General features: G+C 44.5%; 1 long non-coding RNA gene across 1 annotated transcript in view; it reads left to right on the top strand.

Moving 5' to 3' along the window:
- Window positions 1–2502: 2502 nt before the first annotated feature.
- The window catches only part of LOC311365217, a 15016-nt gene continuing 2234 nt past the window's right edge, over window positions 2503–15284 (top strand). The window contains exons 1-2 of the long non-coding RNA XR_014639373.1: window positions 2503–2623; window positions 5556–5650. This is a non-coding gene — a long non-coding RNA (uncharacterized lncRNA). The remainder of the gene's footprint in view (window positions 2624–5555; window positions 5651–15284) is intronic.

Raw genomic sequence — 15284 nt, 5'->3', positions numbered from 1 at the left:
AATGTTTTACCCATTTGCCTTGTTGATACTGTTACTGTATTTTTCTGCATAAATCCATCTTGACTAATTTCCTTCCCATGAATGCTTTCCATATCTATCAGTGTGACAGGCCCAGCACGTAGGGAGAAATTAATCACACGCACATTTAGTGTAACAAGAGAACATTTAAGCTCTTTGTTCCTTTCTCCTCCTGCTGCTTCCAGTGGCCACATCGAGACAACACTTTCTATAGCCACGCATTTAAAACAAAGCTGTAACAACGCTGTAACTAACAGCTAACGGTCCGGTGGGTTAATATGGTGGCTCTACAGTTACAGTAAATCATCAGATACATTTTCAATTTCTATTCATATGAACAGCAAAAATATATATTATAACTGAAACAACAAAGTCCCTGTGCTTGATGAAGTGTTTGTGGTTGAGTCTGCGCTAACTAACCAGAGACGTTTCCTCTGCTTCACCTCAAACCAACGGACCTTGGTTTGAGGTGACGCCTTTAGCGTTTCATTTTAAATCCTTAAAAATGCAAAGGGGCTCATTGTAACAGAGAGATTATTTTCAGTTGGCGATGGAAAACAATACATAAAGGGCACTTACATGTAATTTCAATGTCATCCGTGTCACGGTGAAAAGGCCTCTCAGCTGAACGCTCTACAAAGTTCCCCAGCGTCAATTTCCAACAAAAGCCTTCATTGACAAACGTCACTTGGCCACTTGTGCTCCATTACGGAGTGGTTAAAGGGTTCACTATCGACCGGCCTCATAGTAAGTAATGCATTACCCGCCACATTATGAGAAGATTACATCTGGCTCTATTAGTTACTGCTGTGTGCCATGCAAATGGCCTCCCAGCGGAGGGCAGGAAATCATTTTAAAACTCCAATAAGTTGCGAGCAGGGGCGAGTCGCCCAATGATCTGCACCCCCGGCAGGGTGCTCGCAATTAACTGAAATAGACTTCAACACAGTAAACAAAAGAGAACCACAGCTCACTGTTAAGAGGGGGGTAGAGAAGAGCAGTGAGAAGCGTTGGTTATGTTCATGGTTCACCGTGTGACCACCAGCAGAGGTTAGCGTCTCCTCTCTAACTTCACTGATGTTCACTGCTGTTCATCTGGGCTTTGTTTGAATGTGAATGTCACCTCTTCTCGTCCACTGAAGAGCAAAAAAAACTGTTATTACAATAAACTGTTTATTGCCCTGCCTCTCGGTGATTATCCCTTACTTGCAATGTATATTAAACTGACGTTAGTCAAACGCATTTCTATTACCACATATAAATATATATATATATATAAATAATTTCTACATAATGGAATTATAGGCTAATGCAAGGAATTATTCAATATATGAATAATTTCTACATGATGGAATTATAGTAGGCCTAATTGCGTGATTGATCAAACAAAAGAGCAAACAAATTAATCAACATTTCTCTTTTATAGAAATATCCAAGATTACAAAGGTAAACGATAGCCCCACAATGTCGTCTTGATTGTAGGCCTAACGTCAATTTTGGGGATCTCACAATCTCTAACATTACAGCTCTTTGGTGAATTAGAATTGGCTTTAATTTGTCTCCCTTTGAGAAATGTGTTCAGGATTGCGTGGCAAGAGTCATAGCGTGAAGGCGAAGGTGACATACATTGTCATCTACGGCAGAGCGGCTGTAGACATGAATGAAGACATGAATGAAGACATGAGTGAAGACATGAATGAAGACATGAATGAAGACATGAGTGAAGGCATGATGACGGAGCTCTGGCAGGCGTGCGAGTTTGACTGACAGGCTGCCTGTCCAATCCTAGAGCTTGAGGCGGGACTTTTCCCGGATTCCGCCTACGAAAAGCACATTTGCCAACCGTAGAAGTGAAATGCATGGGCGGAACCTAATTACATCTCTGCGGAGTTGGGTTAACACTGATGTGATCAACTCTGTCACATAACTCCAACACTGAACACCATTTAAATCAGAATGTGTTAAAATTACACTCTGGGAGTGAAAAACAACTCAGAAATGTTTAACCCTGAAACTTCAACGCTCCAATTTTTGCTGTGGAGATTGACCAGAGGACAGACATGGCCCCAGACAAACCATTGTTTCATTAAGTTACTAACAAAGGAATAGTCAAACACTTACACAACATAGATCTCTTCTACTCTAGCTCTTCTACTGCTAAATAATTAACTTGTTCTCCTTGAGAAGAAAACAAGATAGATTAGACATCCCTCGAGATTATTTACTTTAGCATTATTTAGATAGTTCACTTTGATATAATGTATTCTATTCTTCTCATTTGAAGATTGCCACATCAGTTTCATTTCATTCTGAATTATTTCCCAGGGCTGTGGGGCAGCATTGCTGTGACGTTTGCAAAACCCCGCCCATTCCTCTCGCTATTGGCCTGTTTACTAACGCGTCTCCTCTGAATGGAGGAAATACCCGTCGGTCATCGGGGCTGACGTGTACACCAGGAACCAGTTCACTACGTGGAGTTGTGGTGTCCGAAGTGCAGCAGACCCGTCCGTGTGTTTACCATGAGAGACCGAACGTGTACAGTTCGTTTATAATGCAAAGAGTCACCGAGTAAACAACACACACTGCAAGAACCAGTAGTTTCAGCGTACGTATGTTTCTGATTGCAGTTATATTGCTCGTTTACGTTGTGAGGTTATGTAGATATTACCAGTGTTGCATTTGACTAAAAGGGGAGGACAGCACATCCCATTACATTAATTAATGTAAAAATTATTAATTACGTAAAACGCGTGCTGCGTTCAGCTGTCATAAGACGACAGCTGAACGAACACAGCAGCCTGTTATTACAGAGTTGATCACGAACAGGACCAGGGGAGGAAACAAAACAATAAACTCTTGCAAACTATTTCAAATTCTGTCTATCTCTAGTGGTTATTGAAATGAGTTTCCCCTCGTTGTGGTGCACTAGTAGTCTCCTCCTGCACACGTTGTGTGTGTGTGTGTGTGTGTGTGCGTGTGTGTGTGCGTGTGTGTGTGTGTGTGTGTGTGTGTGTTGAACAAACATTACATCATGACCAATAGAAGATGCTCCTTTCCTTTTCTCACCTCTCCGTTCAGTCCTGCTGACTTTTTTGGTATTTCTTATCTTTTCCTATTTCCTCAGCTCCTGTAAGGTCTGTTATTCATGTCCTCGTCTACGACAGCATGGATCAGCCAAGTGTCAAATGATGAGGTTCCTTGATAGATGAATCATTTAGTTTGTTATTTAGTCTTCAATACTCATTATAAGGTAGGTTCTACCTTACACGTACGATGGAGAATGTGATTCAAATGTAATGAAACATTTGTCAGTTCTGGGCTCCTGTTGAAACACGGTGTGACCCTCCCCATGTCCATTAAGGGTGCATTTTAAAGTAACGCAAAAACAAACAATTCCTTACTTTAATGGGATTATACACTTATGAAAACATACTTATGAATATTGGATTCAATTTCTGCCAAGTAAGTTCTGCTTGATGCCGCTACACTGCACACTGCACCGTTAAGGTGTGAGGAGGAGGAGGAGGTGATGAAGGGCAGCGCGGTGCAGAGACATGTTGCTCAACGTCCACCGGCTGACGTCCTCACATGGGGCCTCGGGCGGAGCCTTCAGCTCACCTGCTGCCAGACACACTGCTTGAGCATGCAGGTTCTCTCTCTCTCTCTCTCTCTCTCTCTCTCTCTCTCTCTCTCTCTCTCTCTCTCTCTCTCAGGAGAGACAGTGTTCAGGAGAGACGGTGCTCAGGAGAGACAGTGCTCTCTTGCTCTCAAATGGAAATTCTCTTACTTTTAATTCTAAAATGCATACATTATTAAAAGGGCCCAGTTGTCCTGTTCTAAACGCTGAAGGATTAGTTCAGATCAGCAGAGTGTTGAGGTCAGTGTGTTGAGGTTGTGTGTTGAGGTCAGTGTGTTGAGGTCAGTGTGTTGAGGTTGTGTGTTGAGGTCAGTGTGTTGAGGTTGTGTGTTGAGGTCAGTGTGTTGAGGTCCTCAGTGTGTTGAGGTCAGTGTGTTGAGGCCCTCAGTGTGTTGAGGTCCTCAGTGTGTTGAGGTTGTGTGTTGAGGTTGTGTGTTGAGGTCCTCAGTGTGTTGAGGTTGTGTGTTGAGGTCCTCAGTGTGTCGAGGTTGTGTGTTGAGGTCAGTGTGTTGAGGTCCTCACTGTGTTGAGGTCAGTGTGTTGAGGTCCTCAGTGTGTTGAGGCCCTCAGTGTGTTGAGGTCAGTGTGTTGAGGTCCTCAGTGTGTTGAGGTCAGTGTGTTGAGGTTGTGTGTTGAGGTCCTCACTGTGTTGAGGTAGTGTGTTGAGGTTGTGTGTTGAGGTCAGTGTGTTGAGGTCAGTGTGTTGAGGTTGTGTGTTGAGGTCAGTGTGTTGAGGTTGTGTGTTGAGGCCCTCAGTGTGTTGAGGTTGTGTGTTGAGGTCCTCAGTGTGTTGAGGTTGTGTGTTGAGGTTGTGTGTTGAGGTCCTCACTGTGTTGAGGTTGTGTGTTGAGGTTGTGTGTTGAGGTTGTGTGTTGATGTCCTCAGTGTGTTGAGGTTCTTCAGCTGGAGAATAGGTCAGGAGGGTTTCAATATCTCCAGAAACCGCAGGCTTCAACTCACACTCTGTTTTTCCACTATTGTAACAAAAGGCCAGCAGTATTGATCTGTGTTGTTGCTGAGCCTGGTCCAAATATAATGAGCAGTGGTCACTTCAAAAGCAGGACACACTCAATGAATGCTAATTAAGCACACACATCATACTGCAATGGCAATTTGCAACGGGAAGTGCTGCATAAATATTGGCCTACGTTTTGGTCTACGATCAAATGCTTTTTATCCAAAGGGCTTCCAGTGTATTCAGACACACGTCATTGAGGAGCAGCTTATGCATGTTGTTCAACGGATGCCTAAGAATGAGTTAATGTGTGGATCAAACCCAGGTACAATGGGCTGGTAGTGGACCTGCCTAACCACCGCTGTCCTGTGTAGTCCTGCTTCTTTGAACACAACACAAGTGCATGTTCTCTAGTGGCCCGTTTCAGATGGATGTGGGGGAGGTGGTTGTTCTGAGCGTGTTCCTCGTCCTATTCCTTTTGATGTCGCTTGTGCATTGTCACGGTCTTCAGAGATAGTGTGAATAGAAGTGATGTTGGGGTACATGAGATGGATAGGAAGTCAACACATGGATCTAGCAGGTGCATGTCAGCTATAAGCCATCTGCCCGATCAAAAATTTAAAAGAGTCTTTCTGTTTAGAAATGATTGTGAATCAAATTAACTTATTACAATGCTGTGGGATGTTACAATGCTGTTTCACTGTTCACTGTTCCATATTGGGTTTACAAACTATTTGTGATTGGTCCATTTGTTTGTAATTTCCCAGAACATATTCAAAGTTATATTATATATATATATACTATTATAATGTTTGTATTTTTATTCCTATTGAGATGCAGCTGTGTCTGACATCTCATTTGATGACAACAATACCTTCTGTGCATTCATTTGCAGCACTATATGTGAAAGACACATTTTAAACATTTGTGTCTTTTATTCAGCAGATTTCTTCACAAGTTCACAAAAGGAGGAATGAAAATGGGTAGGAAGGATGCCAGCGCAACCAAATTACAAGTGGATCAGTACCGCAAACAGATCGGTAAGTCTAGCACACTGGCCTCCTGTTATGGGTTTCATAGACTCTGTTTCACCAACAAGGGTCGAAGCATATGCCAGATGTATATTTATATATATCCAGGCCTTGTGCTGCTTCTATTATCCTCTGCTTCAATGGATGCTTTGGTCATACGCAAATGAAGATTGAATAATTCATGCATTGATCTGCAATATGATTTTGAAGTTACTTTGTACCCAGTGGCTTAGATGTTGCTATGGGTCATTTTATGAGTTCTATGGGAGACTGGGAGATTTGACTTCCTTTGCTGTTCTTTTGTATATTACTAAATACAAAAATCCAATCTTATGTTGGTACTGCAGAATACTTGTCCAGGTTAAATCAATCCGTCCCGAATTTGGGGTGCTTAAAAGGCTGAGAGTGAATGTGGTGGGTGAGAGCTGCTGTCGATGGTTCACAGGCTGCATTCCAACACAGGCAGGGCAGTAGTGAACCTACCTCAAGTGTTGTTTACACTTTCAAACTGGACGCAGACGATGCTCAATGCTAGATGCAAAAGCAAAGCTGGCCAGGGAGTCACGTCTAAACTGAAGAAACACTGGGTCAAATACAAAATAAATCAAACAACTAATGCCGCTTTTCCACCGGCAGTACCAGCTCAACTCGCCATGACTTAGAGCGGCACCACTCGGTTTGGTTCAAGGCACGTCGCGTTTCCATCTAAAAAAGAACCTCTTCAACGTGGGCGGGTCGTAGAAAAGAACCTCTTCAACGTCATTAGGGAAATCTGATCAAGACTATTTCCTGATTCCCGGGAAAGGTTATGACGGGAAATGGGAAATAAAATAAAATAAAAAACGCAATGACTGCGCGTCTATTGTTGTCATACGGTGACGTTGATCGAGGCGAAACTTGAGCCCTGGGAAAGGAACGACATTAAAACGAAACAGAGCAACGCTGATCCGTGTCCCCCTCGGGAGCGGGTCCGTGGACTCCAGCCACGTCGGACACACAACCACGCCCGACACACACAACCACGCCCGACACACACAACCACGCCCGACACACACAACCACGCCCGACACACACAACCACGCCAGACACACACAACCACGCCCGACACACACAACCACGCCCGACACACACAACCACGCCCGACACACACAACCACACCCAGCCTAACTGTAGCCCCGGGAAAGGAGCGACACCCACGGCGAAACGCTGATCCGTGTCCCCCTCGGGAGCGGGTCCCGGACACAACTTAACTTTGAGTAATTATTCCCGTTTGCAGCCACTGGCCAATCAGTGGCCAGCAGCCTGTTTACGTCATACAAAAGTACCTGCTCAGCTCGCTTGGAACCTCGACGGAGGTGCTACTAAAAAAAGTACCAGATACCAGGTACTTTTTTTGGCGATGGAAACGCAAAAAAAGGCAGGCCAAGTGGAGGCGGGTGGAGTTGAGCTGGTACTGTGGCTGGAAGAGGGGCATCAGTATTCTGGATTTGACCGCCAGACAGACAGGTTGATATGCAGGTTGATATGCAGCAGCCGCGGGTAACGTTAGCACGCCTGCAGCCGGAAGAACGCCATCAACAGGTCACCCCGTCCCGCGTGGACCGGCGCTAGTGTCCCAGTGGGAGCCCCAGAGGTCACCCCGTCCCGCGTGGACCGGCGCTAGTGTCCCAGTGGGAGCCCCAGAGGTCACCCCGTCCCGCGTGGACCGGCGCTAGTGTCCCAGTGGGAGCCCCAGAGGTCACACCCTTCAACCAGAGTCACCCCGCTCTCCTCCTCCATGCTGGGTCTGACTGGTGCCTGACCACCACCCACCACAGCGCCTCTTCAGGGACACACTGTCACGCTCCCGGGTGTGGGGACGGGTTTGGGTGATGGAGAGGTTTTTTTTTTTTGTGTGGTGTGCAAAAATGTTTTTAATAAATAACAGTATTGTAATTGAAAAAGATTGAACTTATCTTCTATGACTGAAGTTACATTTTTGTTTTTACGGAGAGATCAAAGTACCAAAAGAAGGTATCGTTGGGTACCGGTGCTGAATTCCAGGTATGGGTAACGTCATCAGTTTAATGCGATGGGTACCACCCAACCCCATTGACTTGTTGGGCTCCTTAGTGCTGAGGGGCTCAAGTTGAGGGGTTTGGACAAATATGTGAATCTGTGGTAAGTGATCAGCGGGGCTCCACTGTGCATCACGTCAGAGTCTGTTCTGTCAACGTTAAATACCGCACCATCCAGGGGACATTCGCTGTCTTCCATTTGCCTCTGGGATCACAAAGGCCTAACTAAGGCAATATGCTGGGTATCAATCCCTGGCGCTGTGGAGTCCTGGAAACAGGCTCAGATCATATGTATGTGTCTCTTATTAGGTTGTTTTTGTTTGCGCTGCTCTGCGGTGAGCAGCCACAGCTTGGCCAGTGGCAAACTGGAACATGTTGAAATGCAGAGAGAAAGGGTTTGGTTAAAAGTCTTGGCTGTGTTTTTCCGCGAAGGTCATCCTGTCGTATGCGCCGCGTGACAATAAGTATTTATGGTTCTGGATCGCTGGTTCCGCGCACAGACCATCGGAAGGATTTCTCGCCACAAATTCAGAGACATTTGGTCTTTATAACGTGGAGCTGATGTGTCATAAAAATGTACATATTTGAAAACCTCCTCAACGAGTCCATCCGTGATCTGCTCCATCTATTCATACTTTGCACTTGACGTCACAACGACTGGCTGGCGGGCAAGAACTCCAGCAACGAAACCTAGTAATATAATCAGGACGTCGCCAGTTCTACCACATGAACGGTCCTTAGGTTCCTCTCAGTCCAAATACCGTCATGATGGAAAGATTAGTTCAACGGGAGCATTTGTGCCAGGCATACACATGGCAAACTGACAAATTAGACATATATTTTTGTAAGGAATCTCCCTGCTTCTGAAATGCGCGAACATCTGTGTGAACACTGTGCAGATTAAATCGCGCAGCATTCTGTAACAGCAACTGTGCGATCATCCCTGCCCTCACGCATTGTTGAAATCATATGCTGGATGCTTTAATCTTTCTATGTGTTTTTTAGTGAATGATCGGGCTATAATAAGACCACATTGGCTATGTAATCGCGGACAAAAGGGGACATTTCATAGTGGATGGTGGAATAGTAACATTCACCTTTGCTTTGATTATGAAGATATTCCTGTTTTTCACCTCCCATACGACAGCGTTGTTAACCCATCCGTAGGCTTTCAATTTTTGTGTGGTATAAGGTGACGGATTCTCTAGAGATAGGCCTAAATGTAAATATCTCCAAACTCCAAGTCTGGTAGAGTCTTTGCCAGCTTCAAAGCAATGAATACATCAGCGGGTGCTGTGTATGGATCACAAGTTCCGAGTATGTTTATCTTCTCTTCGTATCTAATTTTAACATTTTGTGACATATGGTCTAAATAGTTGATTGATTGAAGTATCGGAAATCTGCAAGGCTGCAATTCCCCTGGTTGGCCGTTGTTCGTCGCCATTTTGCTAGCGTTTGTTGCCCTCCAGGTATTCATGGTAGTCACGTGACCGCAAAGTATGAATACAATGGGCACAAACACAGCAGGTACTACAGAGCAGGCCAATCGCAGGCAGTCAACCAGAAGTATGGCTATTCAACACACAATTCATAATTAAATCCTTGGAACACAACAATTTTATTGTCAGCAATGACTTCTATTCCCTGTTTTTGTTGTGCACTAGACAAATAAAGAACTCAATCTCCAGTCTTATTTTGGAAGGTTGATTCTTAAAGATGGACGATTAAGGGAGTGACATATTGTGTTGCAGGATGTTTATGTGTGTTTATGTATTTGTTTAAACATAGAAAAAGACGAAATTGTCCAAAGGACACCAAACGAAACGTTTTTGGCTGTCAACTTATAGTACCCCATGGAGTAATTCTTCATCTTGTTTACTCTTCCGAACTGCGAGGCTTGATGCCCGTAATGCAGCTCTAACGGTCTGCCAGGCTCTCATTGTGGCCCAGAATGGGATTATTTAGCCCACAGAGATCCCTTAACCGCACGGCATTGTGCTAAACCTGGCAGGTCCGCCAAATACGAGACATCACATAACCAGCTCATGTGTACCCAGCGCCCTGCCAGCTCCGCCGGAGGCCCCCCGCTGTGCCTCTCTTCCCTCTGTGTTGGTTTCCTTTTCTCTGAACATCCGGGACGGGGTCAGGGACGTTAGGTTCTTTTTGTCCTCCTGCCTTTCTGCCGTCTCCCCATGTTGTTGTTTTTTCTAATTTTTCTCCTTTGCTTCCAATTGAAAAGAACGCAGCTTCCAGGCAATTTCTGTGAACTGCTGTTTAACAGCAGAAATAAAAGAAAAAGGAATGAAAAAACTAGTGGGGGGGGGAAAAGGTTGTTGTTTTTTACAGCATGAACCCGTGTCTCCCCAGGAATCGAACGGGTGTACGTGGTAATTTGAAATCATTAATGGGAGGGTAATTCTCTGCCCATCAGCGGCGGTCGGTGCTAGTTGTTGAGCTAAATCACCGCCACCGCCAGAGTCCCTTTATGAATTCACATCGTCATCAGAGACAGAACACACTGGTTATAAAAGATGTTATCATCAGAGACAGAACACACTAGTTATAAAATATGTTATCATCAGAGACAGAACACACTAGTTATAAAATATGTTATCATCATCAGAGACAGAACACACTGGTTATAAAAGATGTTATCATCATCAGAGACAGAACACACTGGTTATAAAGGATGTTATCATCATCAGAGACAGAACACACTAGTTATAAAAGATGTTATCATCAGAGACAGAACACACTAGTTATAAAATATGTTATCATCAGAGACAGAACACACTAGTTATAAAATATGTTATCATCATCAGAGACAGAACACACTAGTTATAAAAGATGTTATCATCATCAGAGACAGAACACACTAGTTATAAAAGATGTTATCATCATCAGAGACAGAACACACTAGTTATAAAAGATGTTATCATCATCAGAGACAGAACACACTGGTTATAAAAGATGTTATCATCATCAGAGACAGAACACACTGGTTATAAAATATGTTATCATCATCAGAGACAGAACACACTGGTTATAAAAGATGTTATCATCATCAGAGACAGAACACACTGGTTATAAAAGATGTTATCATCATCAGAGACAGAACACACTGGTTATAAAAGATGTTATCATCATCAGAGACAGAACACACTGGTTATAAAAGATGTTATCATCATCAGAGACAGAACACACTAGTTATAAAAGATGTTATCATCATCAGAGACAGAACACACTGGTTATAAAAGATGTTATCATCATCAGAGACAGAACACACTAGTTATAAAAGATGTTATCATCATCAGAGACAGAACACACTGGTTATAAAAGATGTTATCATCATCAGAGACAGAACACACTGGTTATAAAAGATGTTATCATCATCAGAGACAGAACACACTGGTTATAAAAGATGTTATCATCATCAGAGACAGAACACACTGGTTATAAAAGATGTTATCATCATCAGAGACAGAACACACTGGTTATAAAAGATGTTATCATCATCAGAGACAGAACACACTGGTTATAAAAGATGTTATCATCATCAGAGACAGAACACACTGGTTATAAAAGATGTTATCATCATCAGAGACAGAACACACTGGTTATAAAAGATGTTATCAGGCCTCTTCATGCCGATGGAAGTGAGCTGCCAGTATCCCTCCACACTCGAAAAAGACAAAAGTGCTTTACCCGCTGTGTTAGCTGGTTGAGCAACCATTGTTGTTATCTTTACTCTTTTAAATGGAAATAATAAAGTGACGATAGTTAAAGACCAATGTGCTTTTTCCCTCTGAACAGTTAATGACCAAACGAGGCGTCCTGGGCTTAATGTGAATGAGACACTGCTGGGCGAGTCACACACAGAGATATATATACATATATATATATATATACAACACTAGTGAGGGATTATTCATAGTAGCCCTATAGCAGCTTGATATCTTCAACTGTGTTTTTAGGATTTTGTTCGGCATATTCAACTTTTTATTAGAAATAAAAATGAGATTTTCTGAGGATTTTTCCGGCCGTTGTTTCCCTCAACCAATAGAAATACAGACAGCATCTCATCAGCCAATATAAATACAGACAGCATCTCATCAGCCAATAGAAATACAGACAGCATCTCATCAGCCTATCAAAACATCACAAACACTCATGGTCATGGAAGGTTCTGTAAAAAACAAGGCAAATGACAATTGATTTCAGTAAAACTGTATTTTAGCTACTAGACATTAAACTAAATATAATGAGACCAAAAAACTATCTAATTTTTTTTTGGTATTTCCTTTTTACAATCACAAAATAGAGTTGGAATACAAAACAATATCTTCTCCCGGGCGTCACCATCGGACTGAGCTTCTTGTTCTTTGTCTCTTTTATTGAATTAAAGTCTTAATCACTCACAGTATGGTTAAATATTGACTCATCTTTTTGTAAGTATATATTGTTTCTCAATGACGCTTTCTTACAATAACTGAAATAGTTATTTTTTATTCCATAACAAGGGTATGGAAGATCCCACTTTTTGCTGAAAGAACCTTTGAAGCTGTTAGCTGAACACACTAGCTGAACCCAGCTTGCTAAATGCCATATTACCTAGAAACTGATTACTGAAACCAATGATTGCCTTGCTCGGAAATACGTTTTTGTGGATTCACATACTAAGTAAGTAAAGGGGCAGGGTGGTGAGTGGAGTGGAGTGGTCAACCAGCAAACCTTAAACAGGGTGGTGAGAGGAGTGGAGTGGTCAACCAGCAAACCTTAAACAGGTGGTGAGAGGAGTGGAGTGGTCAACCAGCAAACCTTAAACAGGGTGGTGAGAGGAGTGGAGTGGTCAACCAGCAAACCTTAAACAGGGTGGTGAGAGGAGTGGAGTGGTCAACCAGCAAACCTTAAACAGGGTGGTGAGAGGAGTGGAGTGGTCAACCAGCAAACCTTAAACAGGGTGGTGAGAGGAGTGGAGTGGTCAACCAGCAAACCTTAAACAGGTGGTGAGAGGAGTGGAGTGGTCAACCAGCAAACCTTAAACAGGTGGTGAGAGGAGTGGTCGACGGGGACGATGATAAGAGTGACGGCAGGAACAAATACCACCTATGCTTTTGACATGCACAGTGACACGCACACACACACACACACACACACACGCACACACACACACACACACAGACTTGTGGCAGGCCCTCTCCAGGCTGTCTGAGGAGGTAATGGTTCCTCGGGGAGAGAGAGGTAGAGCTGCGTTGTTGGCTGCCGTGGAGGAGGACAGCGATGCCTTTTCAGCGGAGCATGCAGAGTGGAGCGGGGTGTGAGTGGGGGGGGGGAGGGAGGGGGGGAGGTGGTGGAGAAGGGGGGTGAGGCAGGGAGATAACGGCTGACAGTGCCTATAGCGGTAGGAGTGTGTGTGTGTGTGCGTATGGCCACATGTGGATGGTAGCAGTGGCGATTTCTCTAAGACTGCAAGGGAAACTCAGCTTCCCCTAAAATTTCAAAAATGAAATGGTCAAATATATACTGTTGTGTTAACATTTCATTGACTAAAAAAGCGTTAGGACACGTCCATCTCGAAGACGAGGTCGTTCAGAATCAGCTGCTTATCGCAGGTCGACTGACTGGATGTCCTCCTTGCCTGTTGAGGCTCAGCGTCCATCCACTTCAATGGGGCTGCATAGAACAGCTTTTTTTAGTGCGTCAAAAGTCGACGGTCATTGGATAATGCTGCGATTATGTCCCGCCCACGGACGATCAGCGTCTCTGGGGTGAATGGAGGAGTGGGCTGGCCTGGACGCTGGGCTTCTGTGTGATGATTGGAGGGTCTGCGAAAAACTGAGTTGCCGTTTGATTGACAGCGATTTTGAACTATAAAAAGTCGCCGGAGCTCTCTTCAGTCCTCAGTCCTATCGCGGATTTTGCAAGCGAGTCGAAAGACGAACTGCAACCTATTTCTTGATATTTGCTTGGCGAAATTGCTAGACGATTTTCATCGTACATTTCATACACTTATTCACACAATTCCTTGCTTCAATTTAACATAATTCCCACATTTCCTTGTTCAAGTTTAATATTGTTTTGGTAGTTGGCCATCACTTTGACTCAGGGAGCCTGAGGTCTGAACTTCAAGTCCTGTATTCAGATCAGGACTTGCAGGGTGACAGGGGAAAGCTGTGTGATTTCTTGGTGTTCCTTAAAGACATGGAGTTGGACAGTGCAATGCCTCAGCTTTACAAACTGTTCTCATTAGTGGCAACAATTGGAGCTACATCTGCAGGTGTAGAAAGGAGCTTCTCCTTTTAAAGTGGCTCAAGTCCTACACCCGTAACACAATGGACCAAGGCCGTTTAAGCAGCCTAGCTCTGCTGGCCATTGAGAGGACACTGGTCAAGTCAGTGGAAGCATTTCCTTGAAAAGGAACAGAGAGCATCATTTACATACACATAAATTGACAATTTATATGATGTAGGCCGAAAATGAGCTTCCCCTCTTTGAAAGACCAGCACTGGATTGTAGAGCCCGTTCAAAAGATCTCATCAAATTAAAAAACATCCGGATGGTCCTGATGCAGCGTTGGCTCCACCGTCCAGCAGCACCAGCAGCATATCGCCATCATCAATGGTACGGTCTGTACCGCCCTGTTGACAGTATAGAGCCATGGACCCACCTCATCATCAATGGTACGGTCTGTACCGCCCTGTTGACAGTATAGAGCCATGGACCCACCTCATCATCAATGGTACGGTCTGTACCAGCCATGAACCCACCTCATCATCAATGGTACGGGTACCTCATCTCTTCTCAGGCTGGTTCAGTAGAACATCTGTGGCCCTCGCGGGGATGCATTTGGCTGCGAGCCGTTTGTCACAGGGCTAGTCCTACTGGGGGGGGTATTAGTCCTACTGGGGGGGTATTAGTCCTACTGGGGGGGTATTAGTCCTACTGGGGGGTATTAGTCCTACTGGGGGGGTATTAGTCCTACTGGGGGTATTAGTCCTACTGGGGGTATTAGTCCTACTGGGGGGGTATTAGTCCTACTGGGGGGGTATTAGTCCTACTGGGGGGTATTAGTCCTACTGGGGGGTATTAGTCCTACTGGGGGGTATTAGTCCTACTGGGGGTATTAGTCCTACTGAGGGGGTATTAGTCCTACTGGGGGGTATTAGTCCTACTGGGGGGGGTATTAGTCCTACTGGGGGGGTATTAGTCCTACTGGGGGGTATTAGTCCTACTGGGGGGGTATTAGTCCTACTGGGGGGTATTAGTCCTACTGGGGAGTATTAGTCCTACTGGGGGGGGTATTAGTCCTACTGGGGGGGTATTAGTCCTACTGGGGGGGGTATTAGTCCTACTGGGGGGGTATTAGTCGTACTGGGGGGTATTAGTCCTACTGGGGGGGTATTAGTCCTACTGGGGGGTATTAGTCCTACTGGGAGGGGGTATTAGTCCTACTGGGGGGGTATTAGTCCTACTGGGGGGGTATTAGTCCTACTGGGAGGGGGTATTAGTCCTACTGGGGGGGGGTATTAGTCCTACTGGGGGGTATTAGTCCTACTGGGGGGGGTATTAGTCCTACTGGGGGGGTA

This window comes from Micromesistius poutassou (assembly GCF_964030765.1).
Source record: "Micromesistius poutassou genome assembly, chromosome: 20".
NCBI lineage: Eukaryota > Metazoa > Chordata > Actinopteri > Gadiformes > Gadidae > Micromesistius > Micromesistius poutassou.
This window is presented reverse-complemented; position numbering and strand designations above follow the sequence as displayed.